Below are 16704 nucleotides of genomic sequence, written 5' to 3'. Positions count from 1 at the left end.
ATTTGGAGCGCTGGGAGGCCTATGCTGGGAAATGAAATGTCTCCACTTAAAAACTTGACAGAAGCATTCTCAGAAACTTCTGTGTGATGAGTGCATTCAACTCACAGACTTGTACGTTCCTTTTGATAGAACAGTTTTGAAACACTCTTTCAGCAGAATCTGCAAGTGTTCATTTCGAGCGATTTGAGGCCTATGTTGGAAAAGGAAATGTCTTCAAATAACAACTACACAGAAGTATTCTCAGAAACTTCTTTGTGATGAGTGCATTCAACTCACAGACTTGAACCTTCCTTTTGAAAGAGCAGTTTTGAAACACTCTTTTCGTAGAATCTGCAAGTGGATATTTGGAGCGCTTTGAGGTCTATGCTGGGAAATGAAATATCTTCACCTAAAAACTAGACAGAAGCATTCTCAGAAACTTCTGTGTGATGAGTGCATTCAACTCACAGACTTGAACGCTCCTTTTGATAGAACAGTTTTGAAACACTCTTTCTGCAGAATCTGCAAGTGTTTATTTGGAGCGCTTTGAGGCCTAACCTGGAAAAGGAAATATCTTCAAATAAAAACTAGACAGAAGCATTCTCAGAAACTTCTTTGTGATGAGTGCATTCAACTCACAGACATGAACCTTCCTTTTGAAAGAGCAGTTTGGAAACTTACTTTTTGTAGAATTTGCAAGTGAATATTTGGAGCGCTTTGAGGCCTAGGCTGGGAAATGAACTATCTTCACCTAAAAACTAGACAGAAGCATTCTCAGAAACTTCTCTGTGATGAGTTCATTCAACTCACAGACTTGAACGTTCCTTTTGATAGAACAGTTTTGAAACACTCTTTCTGCAGAATCTGCAAGTGTTTATTTCGAGCGCTCTGAGGCCTATGCTGGAAAAGGAAATGTCTTCAAATAACAACTACACAGAAGCATTCTCAGAAACTTCTTTGTGATGAGTGCATTCAACTCACAGACTTGAACCTTCCTTTTCAAAGAGCGGTTTTGAAACTCTCTTTTTGTAGAATCTGCAAGTGGATATTTGGAGCGCTTTGAGGCCTATGCTGGGAAATGAAATATCTTCATCTAAAAACTAGACAGAAGCATTCTCAGAAACTTCTTTGTGACGAGTGCATTCAACTCACAGACTTGAATGTTTCTTTTGCAAGAGCAGTTTTGGAACACTCTTTTTGTAGAATCTGCTAGTGTATATTTGGAGCGCTGTGAGGCCTATGCTGGGAAATGAAATGTCTCCACTTAAAAACTAGACAGAAGCATTCTCAGAAACTTCTGTGTGATGAGTGCATTCAACACACAGACTTGAACGTTCCTTTTGATAGAACAGTTTTGAAACACTCTGTCAGCAGAATCTGCAAGTGTTCATTTCGAGCGATTTGAGGCCTATGTTGGAAAAGGAAATATCTTCAAATAACAACTACACTCTAGAAGTATTCTCAGAAACTTCTTTGTGATGAGTGCATTCAACTCACAGACTTGAACCTTCCTTTTGAAAGAGCAGTTTTGAAACACACTTTTTGTAGAATCTGCAAGTGGATATTTGGAGCGCTTTGAGGTCTATGCTGGGAAATGAAATATCTTCACCTAAAAACTAGACAGAAGCATTCTCAGAAACTTCTGTGTGATGAGTGCATTCAACTCACAGACTTGAACGTTCCTTTTGATAGAACAGTTTTGAAACACTCTTTCTGCAGAATCTGCAAGTGTTTATTTCGAGCGCTTTGAGGCCTCTGCTGGAAAAGGAAGTGTTTTCAAATAACAACTACACAGAAGCATTCTCAGAAACTTCTTTGTGATGAGTGCATTCAACTCACAGACTTGAACCTTTCTTTTGATGGAACAGTTTTGAAACACACTTTTTGTAGAATCTGCAAGTAGGTATTTGGAGCGCTTTCAGGCCTATGCTGGGAAATGAAATATCTTCACCTAAAAACTAGACAGAAGCATTCTCAGAAACTTCTCTGTGATGAGTGCATTCAACTCACATACTTGAACATTCCTTTTGATAGAGCAGTTTGGAAACACTCCTTTTGTAAAATCTGCAAGTGTTTATTTGGAGCGCTCTGAGGCCTAAGCTGGAAAAGGAAATATCTTCAAATAAAAACTAGACAGAAGCATTCTCAGAAACTTCTTTGTGATGAGTGCATTCTACTCGCAGAGTTGAACCTTCTTTTTGGTAGAAGAGTTTTCAAACTCTCTTTTTGTAGAATCTGCAAGTGCATATTTGGAGCGGATGGAGGCCAATGCTGGGAAAGGGAACATCCTCAGACAGAGACTAGACGGAAGCATTCCCAGAAACTTGTTTGTGACGAGTGCATTCAACTCACAGACTTGAACGTTTCTTTTGAAAGAGCAGTTTTGGAACACTCTTTTTGTAGAATCTGCTAGCGTATATTTGGAGCGCTGTGAAGCCTATGCTGGGAAATGTAATGTCTCCACTTAAAAACTAGACAGAAGCATTCTCAGAAACTTCTGTGTGATGAGTGCATTCAACTCACAGACTTGAACGTTCCTTTGATAGAACAGTTTTGAAACACTCTTTCTGCAGAATCTGCAAGTGTTCATTTTGAGCGATTTGAGGTCTATGCTGGAAAAGGAAATGCATTCAAATAACAACTACACAGAAGCATTCTCAGAAACTTCTTTGTGATGAGTGCATTCAACTCACAGACTTGAACCTTCCTTTTGAAAGAGCAGTTTTGAAACATACTTTTTGTAGAATCTGCAAGTGGATATTTGGAGCGCTTTGAGGCCTATGCTGGGAAATGAAATATCTTCACCTAAAAACTAGACAGAAGCATTCTCAGAAACTTCTGTGTGATGAGTGCATTCAACTCACAGACTTGAGCGTTCCTTTTGATAGAACAGTTTTGAAACACTCTTTCTGCAGAATCTGCAAGTGTTTATTTCGAGCGCTCTGAGGCCTATGCTGGAAAAGGAAATATCTTGAAATAACAACTACACAGAAGCATTCTCAGAAACTTCTTTGTGATGAGTGCATTCAACTCACAGACGTGAACCTTCCTTTTCAAAGAGCGGTTTTGAAACTCTCTTTTTGTAGAATCTGCAAGTGGATATTTGGAGCGCTTTGAGGCCTATGCTGGGAAATGAAATATCTTCACCTAAAAACTAGACAGAAGCATTCTCAGAAACTTCTTTGTGATCAGTGCATTCAACTCACAGACTTGAACGTTTCTTTTGCAAGAGCAGTTTTGGAACACTCTTTTTGTAGAATCTGCTAGTGTATATTTGGAGCGCTGAGAGGCCTATGCTGGGAAATGAAATGTCTCCACTTAAAAACTAGACAGAAGCATTCTCAGAAACTTCTGTGCGATGAGTGCATTCAACTCACAGACTTGAACGTTCCTTTTGATAGAACAGTTTTGAAACACTCTGTCAGCAGAATCTGCAAGTGTTCATTTCGAGCGATTTGAGGCCTATGTTGGAAAAGGAAATGTCTTCAAATAACAACTACACAGAAGCATTCTCAGAAACTTCTTTGTGATGAGTGCATTCAACTCACAGACTTGAACCTTCCTTTTGAAAGAGCAGTTTTGAAACACACTTTTTGTAGAATCTGCAAGTGGATATTGGGAGCGCTTTGAGGTCTATGCTGGGAAATGAAATATCTTCACCTAAAAACTAGACAGAAGCATTCTCAGAAACTTCTCTGTGATGAGTGCATTCAACTCACATACTTGAACATTCCTTTTGATAGAGCAGTTTGGAAACACTCCTTTTGTAAAATCTGCAAGTGTTTATTTGGAGCGCTCTGAGGCCTAAGCTGGAAAAGGAAATATCTTCAAATAAAAACTAGACAGAAGCATTCTCAGAAACTTCTTTGTGATGAGTGCATTCTACTCGCAGAGTTGAACCTTCTTTTTGGTAGAAGAGTTTTCAAACTCTCTTTTTGTAGAATCTGCAAGTGCATATTTGGAGCGGATGGAGGCCAATGCTGGGAAAGGGAACATCCTCAGACAGAGACTAGACGGAGGCATTCCCAGAAACTTGTTTGTGACGAGTGCATTCAACTCACAGACTTGAACGTTTCTTTTGAAAGAGCAGTTTTGGAACACTCTTTTTGTAGAATCTGCTAGCGTATATTTGGAGCGCTGTGAAGCCTATGCTGGGAAATGTAATGTCTCCACTTAAAAACTAGACAGAAGCATTCTCAGAAACTTCTGTGTGATGAATGCATTCAACTCACAGACTTGAACGTTCCTTTTGATAGAACAGTTTTGAAACACTCTTTCTGGAGAATCTGCAAGTGTTCATTTCGAGCGATTTGAGGCCTATGCTGGAAAAGGAAATGCCTTCTAATAACAACTACACAGAAGCATTCTCAGAAACTTCTTTGTGATGAGTGCATTCAACTCACAGACTTGAACCTTCCTTTTGAAAGAGCAGTTTTGAAACATACTTTTTGTAGAATCTGCAAGTGGATATTTGGAGCGCTTTGAGGCCTATGCTGGGAAATGAAATATCTTCACCTAAAAACTAGACAGAAGCATTCTCAGAAACTTCTCTGTGATGAGTGCATTCAACTCACATACTTGAACGTTCCTTTTGATAGAACAGTTTTGAAACACTCTTTCTGCAGAATCTGCAAGTGTTTATTTCGAGCGCTCTGAGGCCTATGCTGGAAAAGGAAATGTCTTCAAATAACAACTACACAGAAGCATTCTCAGAAACTTCTTTGTGATGAGTGCATTCAACTCACAGACTTGAACCTTCCTTTTCAAAGAGCGGTTTTGAAACTCTCTTTTTGTAGAATCTGCAAGTGGATATTTGGAGCGCTTTGAGGCCTATGCTGGGAAATGAAATATCTTCACCTAAAAACTAGACAGAAGCATTCTCAGAAACTTCTTTGTGACGAGTGCATTCAACTCACAGACTTGAACGTTTCTTTTGCAAGAGCAGTTTTGGAACACTCTTTTTGTAGAATCTGCTAGTGTATATTTGGAGCGCTGGGAGGCCTATGCTGGGAAATGAAATGTCTCCACTTAAAAACTAGACAGAAGCATTCTCAGAAACTTCTGTGTAATGAGTGCATTCAACTCACAGACTTGAACGTTCCTTTTGATAGAACAGTTTTGAAACACTCTTTCAGCAGAATCTGCAAGTGTTCATTTCGAGCGATTTGAGGCCTATGTTGGAAAAGGAAATGTCTTCAAATAACAACTACACAGAAGTATTCTCAGAAACTTCTTTGTGATGAGTGCATTCAACTCACAGACTTGAACCTTCCTTTTGAAAGAGCAGTTTTGAAACACTCTTTTTGTAGAATCTGCAAGTGGATATTTGGAGCGCTTTGAGGTCTATGCTGGGAAATGAAATATCTTCACCTAAAAACTAGACAGAAGCATTCTCAGAAACTTCTGTGTGATGAGTGCATTCAACTCACAGACTTGAACGTTCCTTTTGATAGAACAGTTTTGAAACACTCTTTCTGCAGAATCTGCAAGTGTTTATTTGGAGCGCTCTGAGGCCTAACCTGGAAAAGGAAATATCTTCAAATAAAAACTAGACAGAAGCATTCTCAGAAACTTCTTTGTGATGAGTGCATTCAACTCACAGACATGAACCTTCCTTTTGAAAGAGCAGTTTGGAAACATACTTTTTGTAGAATTTGCAAGTGAATATTTGGAGCGCTTTGAGGCCTATGCTGGGAAATGAACTATCTTCACCTAAAAACTAGAGAGAAGCATTCTCAGAAACTTCTCTGTGATGAGTTCATTCAACTCACAGACTTGAACGTTCCTTTTGATAGAACAGTTTTGAAACACTCTTTCTGCAGAATCTGCAAGTGTTTATTTCGAGCGCTCTGAGGCCTATGCTGGCAAAGGAAATGTCTTCAAATAACAACTACACAGAAGCATTCTCAGAAACTTCTGTGTGATGAGTGCATTCAACTCACAGACTTGAACCTTCCTTTTCAAAGAGCGGTTTTGAAACTCTCTTTTTGTAGAATCTGCAAGTGGATATTTGGAGCGCTTTGAGGCCTATGCTGGGAAATGAAATATCTTCACCTAAAAACTAGACAGAAGCATTCTCAGAAACTTCTTTGTGACGAGTGCATTCAACTCACATACGTGAACGTTTCTTTTGCAAGAGCAGTTTTGGAACACTCTTTTTGTAGAATCTGCTAGTGTATATTTGGAGCGCTGTGAGGCCTATGCTGGGAAATGAAATGTCTCCACTTAAAAACTAGACAGAAGAATTCTCAGAAACTTCTGTGTGATGAGTGCATTCAACTCACAGACTTGAACGTTCCTTTTGATAGAACAGTTTTGAAACACTCTTTCTGCAGAATCTGCAAGTGTTTATTTCGAGCGCTCTGGGGCCTGTGCTGGAAAAGGAAATGTCTTCAAATAACAACTACACAGAAGCATTCTCAGAAACTTCTTTGTGATGAGTGCATTCAACTCACAGACTTGAACCTTCCTTTTCAAAGAGCGGTTTTGAAACTCTCTTTTTGTAGAATCTGCAAGTGGATATTTGGAGCGCTTTGAGGCCTATGCTGGGAAATGAAATATCTTCACCTAAAAACTAGACAGAAGCATTCTCAGAAACTTCTTTGTGACGAGTGCATTCAACTCACAGACTTGAACGTTTCTTTTGCAAGAGCAGTTTTGGAACACTCTTTTTGTAGAATCTGCTAGTGTATATTTGGAGCGCTGGGAGGCCTATGCTGGGAAATGAAATGTCTCCACTTAAAAACTAGACAGAAGCACTCTCAGAAACTTCTGTGTAATGAGTGCATTCAACTCACAGACTTGAACGTTCCTTTTGATAGAACAGTTTTGAAACACTCTTTCAGCAGAATCTGCAAGTGTTCATTTCGAGCGATTTGAGGCCTATGTTGGAAAAGGAAATGTCTTCAAATAACAACTACACAGAAGTATTCTCAGAAACTTCTTTGTGATGAGTGCATTCAACTCACAGACTTGAACCTTCCTTTTGAAAGAGCAGTTTTGAAACACACTTTTTGTAGAATCTGCAAGTGGATATTTGGAGCGCTTTGAGGTCTATGCTGGGAAATGAAATATCTTCACCTAAAAACTAGACAGAAGCATTCTCAGAAACTTCTGTGTGATGAGTGCATTCAACTCACAGACTTGAACGTTCCTTTTGATAGAACAGTTTTGAAACACTCTTTCTGCAGAATCTGCAAGTGTTTATTTGGAGCGCTCTGAGGCCTAACCTGGAAAAGGAAATATCTTCAAATAAAAACTAGACAGAAGCATTCTCAGAAACTTCTTTGTGATGAGTGCATTCAACTCACAGACATGAACCTTCCTTTTGAAAGAGCAGTTTGGAAACTTACTTTTTGTAGAATTTGCAAGTGAATATTTGGAGCGCTTTGAGGCCTATGCTGGGAAATGAACTATCTTCACCTAAAAACTAGACAGAAGCATTCTCAGAAACTTCTCTGTGATGAGTTCATTCAACTCACAGACTTGAACGTTCCTTTTGATAGAACAGTTTTGAAACACTCTTTCTGCAGAATCTGCAAGTGTTTATTTCGAGCGCTCTGAGGCCTATGCTGGAAAAGGAAATGTCTTCAAATAACAACTACACAGAAGCATTCTCAGAAACTTCTTTGTGATGAGTGCATTCAACTCACAGACTTGAACCTTCCTTTTCAAAGAGCGGTTTTGAAACTCTCTTTTTGTAGAATCTGCAAGTGGATATTTGGAGCGCTTTGAGGCCTATGCTGGGAAATGAAATATCTTCATCTAAAAACTAGACAGAAGCATTCTCAGAAACTTCTTTGTGACGAGTGCATTCAACTCACAGACTTGAACGTTTCTTTTGCAAGAGCAGTTTTGGAACACTCTTTTTGTAGAATCTGCTAGTGTATATTTGGAGCGCTGTGAGGCCTATGCTGGGAAATGAAATGTCTCCACTTAAAAACTAGACAGAAGCATTCTCAGAAACTTCTGTGTGATGAGTGCATTCAACACACAGACTTGAACGTTCCTTTTGATAGAACAGTTTTGAAACACTCTGTCAGCAGAATCTGCAAGTGTTCATTTCGAGCGATTTGAGGCCTATGTTGGAAAAGGAAATGTCTTCAAATAACAACTACACTCTAGAAGTATTCTCAGAAACCTCTTTGTGATGAGTGCATTCAACTCACAGACTTGAACCTTCCTTTTGAAAGAGCAGTTTTGAAACACACTTTTTGTAGAATCTGCAAGTGGATATTTGGAGCGCTTTGAGGTCTATGCTGGGAAATGAAATATCTTCACCTAAAAACTAGACAGAAGCATTCTCAGAAACTTCTGTGTGATGAGTGCATTCAACTCACAGACTTGAACGTTCCTTTTGATAGAACAGTTTTGAAACACTCTTTCTGCAGAATCTGCAAGTGTTTATTTCGAGCGCTTTGAGGCCTCTGCTGGAAAAGGAAGTGTTTTCAAATAACAACTACACAGAAGCATTCTCAGAAACTTCTTTGTGATGAGTGCATTCAACTCACAGACTTGAACCTTTCTTTTGATGGAACAGTTTTGAAACACACTTTTTGTAGAATCTGCAAGTAGGTATTTGGAGCGCTTTCAGGCCTATGCTGGGAAATGAAATATCTTCACCTAAAAACTAGACAGAAGCATTCTCAGAAACTTCTCTGTGATGAGTGCATTCAACTCACATACTTGAACATTCCTTTTGATAGAGCAGTTTGGAAACACTCCTTTTGTAAAATCTGCAAGTGTTTATTTGGAGCGCTCTGAGGCCTAAGCTGGAAAAGGAAATATCTTCAAATAAAAACTAGACAGAAGCATTCTCAGAAACTTCTTTGTGATGAGTGCATTCTACTCGCAGAGTTGAACCTTCTTTTTGGTAGAAGAGTTTTCAAACTCTCTTTTTGTAGAATCTGCAAGTGCATATTTGGAGCGGATGGAGGCCAATGCTGGGAAAGGGAACATCCTCAGACAGAGACTAGACGGAAGCATTCCCAGAAACTTTTTTGTGACGAGTGCATTCAACTCACAGACTTGAACGTTTCTTTTGAAAGAGCAGTTTTGGAACACTCTTTTTGTAGAATCTGCTAGCGTATATATGGAGCGCTGTGAAGCCTATGCTGGGAAATGTAATGTCTCCACTTAAAAACTAGACAGAAGCATTCTCAGAAACTTCTGTGTGATGAGTGCATTCAACTCACAGACTTGAACGTTCCTTTTGATAGAACAGTTTTGAAACACTCTTTCTGCAGAATCTGCAAGTGTTCATTTTGAGCGATTTGAGGCCTATGCTGGAAAAGGAAATGCATTCAAATAACAACTACACAGAAGCATTCTCAGAAACTTCTTTGTGATGAGTGCATTCAACTCACAGACTTGAACCTTCCTTTTGAAAGAGCAGTTTTGAAACATACTTTTTGTAGAATCTGCAAGTGGATATTTGGAGCGCTTTGAGGCCTATGCTGGGAAATGAAATATCTTCACCTAAAAACTAGACAGAAGCATTCTCAGAAACTTCTGTGTGATGAGTGCATTCAACTCACAGACTTGAGCGTTCCTTTTGATAGAACAGTTTTGAAACACTCTTTCTGCAGAATCTGCAAGTGTTTATTTCGAGCGCTCTGAGGCCTATGCTGGAAAAGGAAATGTCTTCAAATAACAACTACACAGAAGCATTCTCAGAAACTTCTTTGTGATGAGTGCATTCAACTCACAGACGTGAACCTTCCTTTTCAAAGAGCGGTTTTGAAACTCTCTTTTTGTAGAATCTGCAAGTGGATATTTGGAGCGCTTTGAGGCCTATGCTGGGAAATGAAATATCTTCACCTAAAAACTAGACAGAAGCATTCTCAGAAACTTCTTTGTGACGAGTGCATTCAACTCACAGACTTGAACGTTTCTTTTGCAAGAGCAGTTTTGGAACACTCTTTTTGTAGAATCTGCTAGTGTATATTTGGAGCGCTGTGAGGCCTATGCTGGGAAATGAAATGTCTCCACTTAAAAACTAGACAGAAGCATTCTCAGAAACTTCTGTGTGATGAGTGCATTCAACTCACAGACTTGAACGTTCCTTTTGATAGAACAGTTTTGAAACACTCTGTCAGCAGAATCTGCAAGTGTTCATTTCGAGCGATTTGAGGCCTATGTTGGAAAAGGAAATGTCTTCAAATAACAACTACACTCTAGAAGTATTCTCAGAAACTTCTTTGTGATGAGTGCATTCAACTCACAGACTTGAACCTTCCTTTTGAAAGAGCAGTTTTTAAACACACTTTTTGTAGAATCTGCAAGTGGATATTTGGAGCGCTTTGAGGTCTATGCTGGGAAATGAAATATCTTCACCTAAAAACTAGACAGAAGCATTCTCAGAAACTTCTGTGTGATGAGTGCATTCAACTCACAGACTTGAACGTTCCTTTTGATAGAACAGTTTTGAAACACTCTTTCTGCAGAATCTGCAAGTGTTTATTTCGAGCGCTTTGAGGCCTATGCTGGAAAAGGAAGTGTCTTCAAATAACAACTACACAGAAGCATTCTCAGAAACTTCTTTGTGATGAGTGCATTCAACTCACAGACTTGAACCTTTCTTTTGATAGAACAGTTTTGAAACACACTTTTTGTAGAATCTGCAAGTAGGTATTTGGAGCGCTTTCAGGCCTATGCTGGGAAATGAAGTATCTTCACCTAAAAACTAGACAGAAGCATTCTCAGAAACTTCTCTGTGATGAGTGCATTCAACTCACATACTTGAACATTCCTTTTGATAGAGCAGTTTGGAAACACTCCTTTTGTAAAATCTGCAAGTGTTTATTTGGAGCGCTCTGAGGCCTAAGGTGGAAAAGGAAATATCTTCAAATAAAAACTAGACAGAAGCATTCTCAGAAACTTCTTTGTGATGAGTGCATTCTACTCGCAGAGTAGAACCTTCTTTTTGGTAGAAGAGATTTCAAACTCTCTTTTTGTAGAATCTGCAAGTGCATATTTGGAGCTGTTGGAGGCCAATGCTGGGAAAGGGAACATCCTCAGACAGAGACTAGACAGAAGCATTCCCAGAAACTTGTTTGTGACGAGTGCATTCAACTCACAGACTTGAACGTTTCTTTTGAAAGAGCAGTTTTGGAACACTCTTTTTGTAGAATCTGCTAGCGTATATTTGGAGCGCTGTGAAGCCTATGCTGGGAAATGTAATGTCTCCCCTTAAAAACTAGACAGAAGCATTTTCAGAAACTTCTGTGTGATGAGTGCATTCAACTCACAGACTTGAACATTCCTTTTGATAGAACAGTTTTGAAACACTCTTTCTGCAGAATCTGCAAGTGTTCATTTCGAGCGATTTGAGGCCTATGCTGGAAAAGGAAATGCCTTCAAATAACAACTACACAGAAGCATTCTCAGAAACTTCTTTGTGATGAGTGCATTCAACTCACAGACTTGAACCTTCATTTTGAAAGAGCAGTTTTGAAACATACTTTTTGTAGAATCTGCAAGTGGATATTTGGAGCGCTTTGAGGCCTATGCTGGGAAATGAAATATCTTCACCTAAAAACTAGACAGAAGCATTCTCCGAAACTTCTGTGTGATGAGTGCATTCAACTCAGAGACTTGAGCGTTCCTTTTGATAGAACAGTTTTGAAACACTCTTTCTGCAGAATCTGCAAGTGTTTATTTCGAGCGCTCTGAGGCCTATGCTGGAAAAGGAAATGTCTTCAAATAACAACTACACAGAAGCATTCTCAGAAACTTCTTTGTGATGAGTGCATTCAACTCACAGACTTGAACCTTCCTTTTCAAAGAGCGGTTTTGAAACTCTCTTTTTGTAGAATCTGCAAGTGGATATTTGGAGCGCTTTGAGGCCTATGCTGGGAAATGAAATATCTTCACCTAAAAACTAGACAGAAGCATTCTCAGAAACTTCTTTGTGACGAGTGCATTCAACTCACAGACTTGAACGTTTCTTTTGCAAGAGCAGTTTTGGAACACTCTTTTTGTAGAATCTGCTAGTGTATATTTGGAGCGCTGTGAGGCCTATGCTGGGAAATGAAATGTCTCCACTTAAAAACTAGACAGAAGCATACTCAGAAACTTCTGTGTAATGAGTGCATTCAACTCACAGACTTGAACATTCCTTTTGATAGAACAGTTTTGAAACACTCTTTCAGCAGAATCTGCAAGTATTCATTTCGAGCGATTTGAGGCCTATGTTGGAAAAGGAAATGTCTTCAAATAACAACTACACAGAAGCATTCTCAGAAACTTCTTTGTGATGAGTGCATTCAACTCACAGACTTGAACCTTCCTTTTGAAAGAGCAGTTTTGAAACACACTTTTTGTAGAATCTGCAAGTGGATATTTGGAGCGCTTTGAGGTCTATGCTGGGAAATGAAATATCTTCACCTAAAAACTAGACAGAAGCATTCTCAGAAACTTCTGTGTGATGAGTGCATTCAACTCACAGACTTGAACGTTCCTTTTGATAGAACAGTTTTGAAGCACTCTGTCAGCAGAATCTGCAAGTGTTCATTTCGAGCGATTTGAGGCCTATGTTGGAAAAGGAAATGTCTTCAAATAACAACTACACAGAAGTATTCTCAGAAACTTCTTTGTGATGAGTGCATTCAACTCACAGACTTGAACCTTCCTTTTGAAAGAACAGTTTTGAAACACACTTTTTGTAGAATCTGCAAGTGGATATTTGGAGCGCTTTGAGGTCTATGCTGAGAAACGAAATATCTTCACCTAAAAACTAGACAGAAGCATTCTCAGAAACTTCTGTGTGATGAGTGCATTCAACTCACAGACTTTAACGTTCCTTTTGATAGAACAGTTTTGAAACACTCTTTCTGCAGAATCTGCAAGTGTTTATTTCGAGCGCTTTGAGGCCTATGCTGGAAAAGGAAGTGTCTTCAAATAACAACTACACAGAAGCATTCTCAGAAACTTCTTTGTGATGAGTGCATTCAACTCACAGACTTGAACCTTTCTTTTGATAGAACAGTTTTGAAACACACTTTTTGTAGAATCTGCAAGTAGGTATTTGGAGCGCTTTCAGGCCTATGCTGGGAAATGAAATATCTTCACCTAAAAACTAGACAGAAGCATTCTCAGAAACTTCTCTGTGATGAGTGCATTCAGCTCACATAGTTGAACATTCCTTTTGATAGAGCAGTTTGGAAACACTCCTTTTGTAAAATCTGCAAGTGTTTATTTGGAGCGCTCTGAGGCCTAAGCTGGAAAAGGAAATATCTTCAAATAAAAACTAGACAGAAGCATTCTCAGAAACTTCTTTGTGATGAGTGCATTCTACTCGCAGAGTTGAACCTTCTTTTTGGTAGAAGAGTTTTCAAACTCTCTTTTTGTAGAATCTGCAAGTGCATATTTGGAGCGGATGGAGGCCAATGCTGGGAAAGGGAACATCCTCAGACAGAGACTAGACGGAGGCATTCCCAGAAACTTGTTTGTGACAAGTGCATTCAACTCACAGACTTGAACGTTTCTTTTGAAAGAGCAGTTTTGGAACACTCTTTTTGTAGAATCTGCTAGCGTATATTTGGAGCGCTGTGAAGCCTATGCTGGGAAATGTAATGTCTCCACTTAAAAACTAGACAGAAGCATTCTCAGAAACTTCTGTGTGATGAGTGCATTCAACTCACAGACTTGAACGTTCCTTTTGATAGAACAGTTTTGAAACACTCTTTCTGCAGAATCTGCAAGTGTTCATTTCGAGCGATTTGAGGCCTATGCTGGAAAAGGAAATGCCTTCAAATAACAACTACACAGAAGCATTCTCAGAAACTTCTTTGTGATGAGTGCATTCAACTCACAGACTTGAACCTTCCTTTTGAAAGAGCAGTTTTGAAACATACTTTTTGTAGAATCTGCAAGTGGATATTTGGAGCGCTTTGAGGCCTATGCTGGGAAATGAAATATCTTCACCTAAAAACTAGACAGAAGCATTCTCAGAAACTTCTCTGTGATGAGTGCATTCAACTCACATACTTGAACGTTCCTTTTGATAGAACAGTTTTGAAACACTCTTTCTGCAGAATCTGCAAGTGTTTATTTCGAGCGCTCTGAGGCCTATGCTGGAAAAGGAAATGTCTTCAAATAACAACTACACAGAAGCATTCTCAGAAACTTCATTGTGATGAGTGCATTCAACTCACAGACTTGAACCCTCCTTTTCAAAGAGCGGTTTTGAAACTCTCTTTTTGTAGAATCTGCAAGTGGATATTTGGAGCGCTTTGAGGCCTATGCTGGGAAATGAAATATCTTCACCTAAAAACTAGACAGAAGCATTCTCAGAAACTTCTTTGTGACGAGTGCATTCAACTCACAGACTTGAACGTTTCTTTTGCAAGAGCAGTTTTGGAACACTCTTTTTGTAGAATCTGCTAGTGTATATTTGGAGCACTGGGAGGCCTATGCTGGGAAATGAAATGTCTCCACTTAAAAACTAGACAGAAGCATTCTCAGAAACTTCTGTGAGATGAGTGCATTCAACTCACAGACTTGAACGTTCCTTTTGATAGAACAGTTTTGAAACACTCTTTCAGCAGAATCTGCAAGTGTTCATTTCGAGAGATTTGAGGCCTATGTTGGAAAAGGAAATGTCTTCAAATAACAACTACACAGAAGTATTCTCAGAAACTTCTTTGTGATGAGTGCATTCAACTCACAGACTTGAACCTTCCTTTTGAAAGAGCAGTTTTGAAACACTCTTTTCGTAGAATCTGCAAGTGGATATTTGGAGCGCTTTGAGGTCTATGCTGGGAAATGAAATATCTTCACCTAAAAACTAGACAGAAGCATTCTCAGAAACTTCTGTGTGATGAGTGCATTGAACTCACAGACTTGAACGTTCCTTTTGATAGAACAGTTTTGAAACACTCTTTCTGCAGAATCTGCAAGTGTTTATTTGGAGCGCTCTGAGACCTAACCTGGAAAAGGAAATATCTTCAAATAAAAACTAGACAGAAGCATTCTCAGAAACTTCTTTGTGATGAGTGCATTCAACTCACAGACATGAACCTTCCTTTTGAAAGAGCAGTTTGCAAACTTACTTTCTGTAGAATCTGCAAGTGAATATTTTGAGCGCATTGAGGCCTAGGCTGGGAAATGAACTATCTTCACCTAAAAACTAGACAGAAGCATTCTCAGAAACTTCTCTGTGATGAGTTCATTCAACTCACAGACTTGAACGTTCCTTTTGATAGAACAGTTTTGAAACACTCTTTCTGCAGAATCTGCAAGTGTTTATTTCGAGCGCTCTGAGGCCTATGCTGGAAAAGGAAATGTCTTCAAATAACAACTACACAGAAGCATTCTCAGAAACTTCTTTGTGATGAGTGCATTCAACTCACAGACTTGAACCTTCCTTTTCAAAGAGCGGTTTTGAAACTCTCTTTTTGTAGAATCTGCAAGTGGATATTTGGAGCGCTTTGAGGACTATGCTGGGAAATGAAATATCTTCATCTAAAAACTAGACAGAAGCATTCTCAGAAACTTCTTTGTGACGAGTGCATTCAACTCACAGACTTGAAAGTTTCTTTTGCAAGAGCAGTTTTGGAACACTCTTTTTGTAGAATCTGCTAGTGTATATTTGGAGCGCTGTGAGGCCTATGCTGGGAAATGAAATGTCTCCACTGAAAAACTAGACAGAAGCATTCTCAGAAACTTCTGTGTGATGAGTGCATTCAACACACAGACTTGAACGTTCCTTTCGATAGAACAGTTTTGAAACACTCTGTCAGCAGAATCTGCAAGTGTTCATTTCGAGCGATTTGAGGCCTATGTTGGAAAAGGAAATGTCTTCAAATAACAACTACACTCTAGAAGTATTCTCAGAAACTTCTTTGTGATGAGTGCATTCAACTCACAGACTTGAACCTTCCTTTTGAAAGAGCAGTTTTGAAACACACTTTTTGTAGAATCTGCAAGTGGATATTTGGAGCGCTTTGAGGTCTATGCTGGGATATGAAATATCTTCACCTAAAAACTAGACAGAAGCATTCTCAGAAACTTCTGTGTGATGAGTGCATTCAACTCACAGACTTGAACGTTCCTTTTGATAGAACAGTTTTGAAACACTCTTTCTGCAGAATCTGCAAGTGTTTATTTCGAGCGCTTTGAGGCCTCTGCTGGAAAAGGAATTGTTTTCAAATAACAACTACACAGAAGCATTCTCAGAAACTTCTTTGTGATGAGTGCATTCAACTCACAGACTTGAACCTTTCTTTTGATGGAACAGTTTTGAAACAAACTTTTTGTAGAATCTGCTAGTAGGTATTTGGAGCGCTTTCAGGCCTATGCTGGGAAATGAAATATCTTCACCTAAAAACTAGACAGAAGCATTCTCAGAAACTTCTCTGTGATGAGTGCATTCAACTCACATACTTGAACATTCCTTTTGATAGAGCAGTTTGGAAACACTCCTTTTGTAAAATCTGCAAGTGTTTATTTGGAGCGCTCTGTGGCCTAAGCTGGAAAAGGAAATATCTTCAAATAAAAACTAGACAGAAGCATTCTCAGAAACTTCTTTGTGATGAGTGCATTCTACTCGCAGAGTTGAACCTTCTTTTTGGTAGAAGAGTTTTCAAACTCTCTTTTTGTAGAATCTGCAAGTGCATATTTGGAGCGGATGGAGGCCAATGCTGGGAAAGGGAACATCCTCAGACAGAGACTAGACGGAAGCATTCCCAGAAACTTGTTTGTGACGAGTGCATTCAACTCACA

The sequence above is a fragment of the Pongo abelii genome, chromosome 18 (assembly GCF_028885655.2).
Source record: "Pongo abelii isolate AG06213 chromosome 18, NHGRI_mPonAbe1-v2.0_pri, whole genome shotgun sequence".
Taxonomy (NCBI): Eukaryota; Metazoa; Chordata; class Mammalia; order Primates; family Hominidae; genus Pongo; species Pongo abelii.
The sequence above is the reverse complement of the archived record's forward strand: the minus strand, read 5'-3'. Positions refer to the sequence as shown.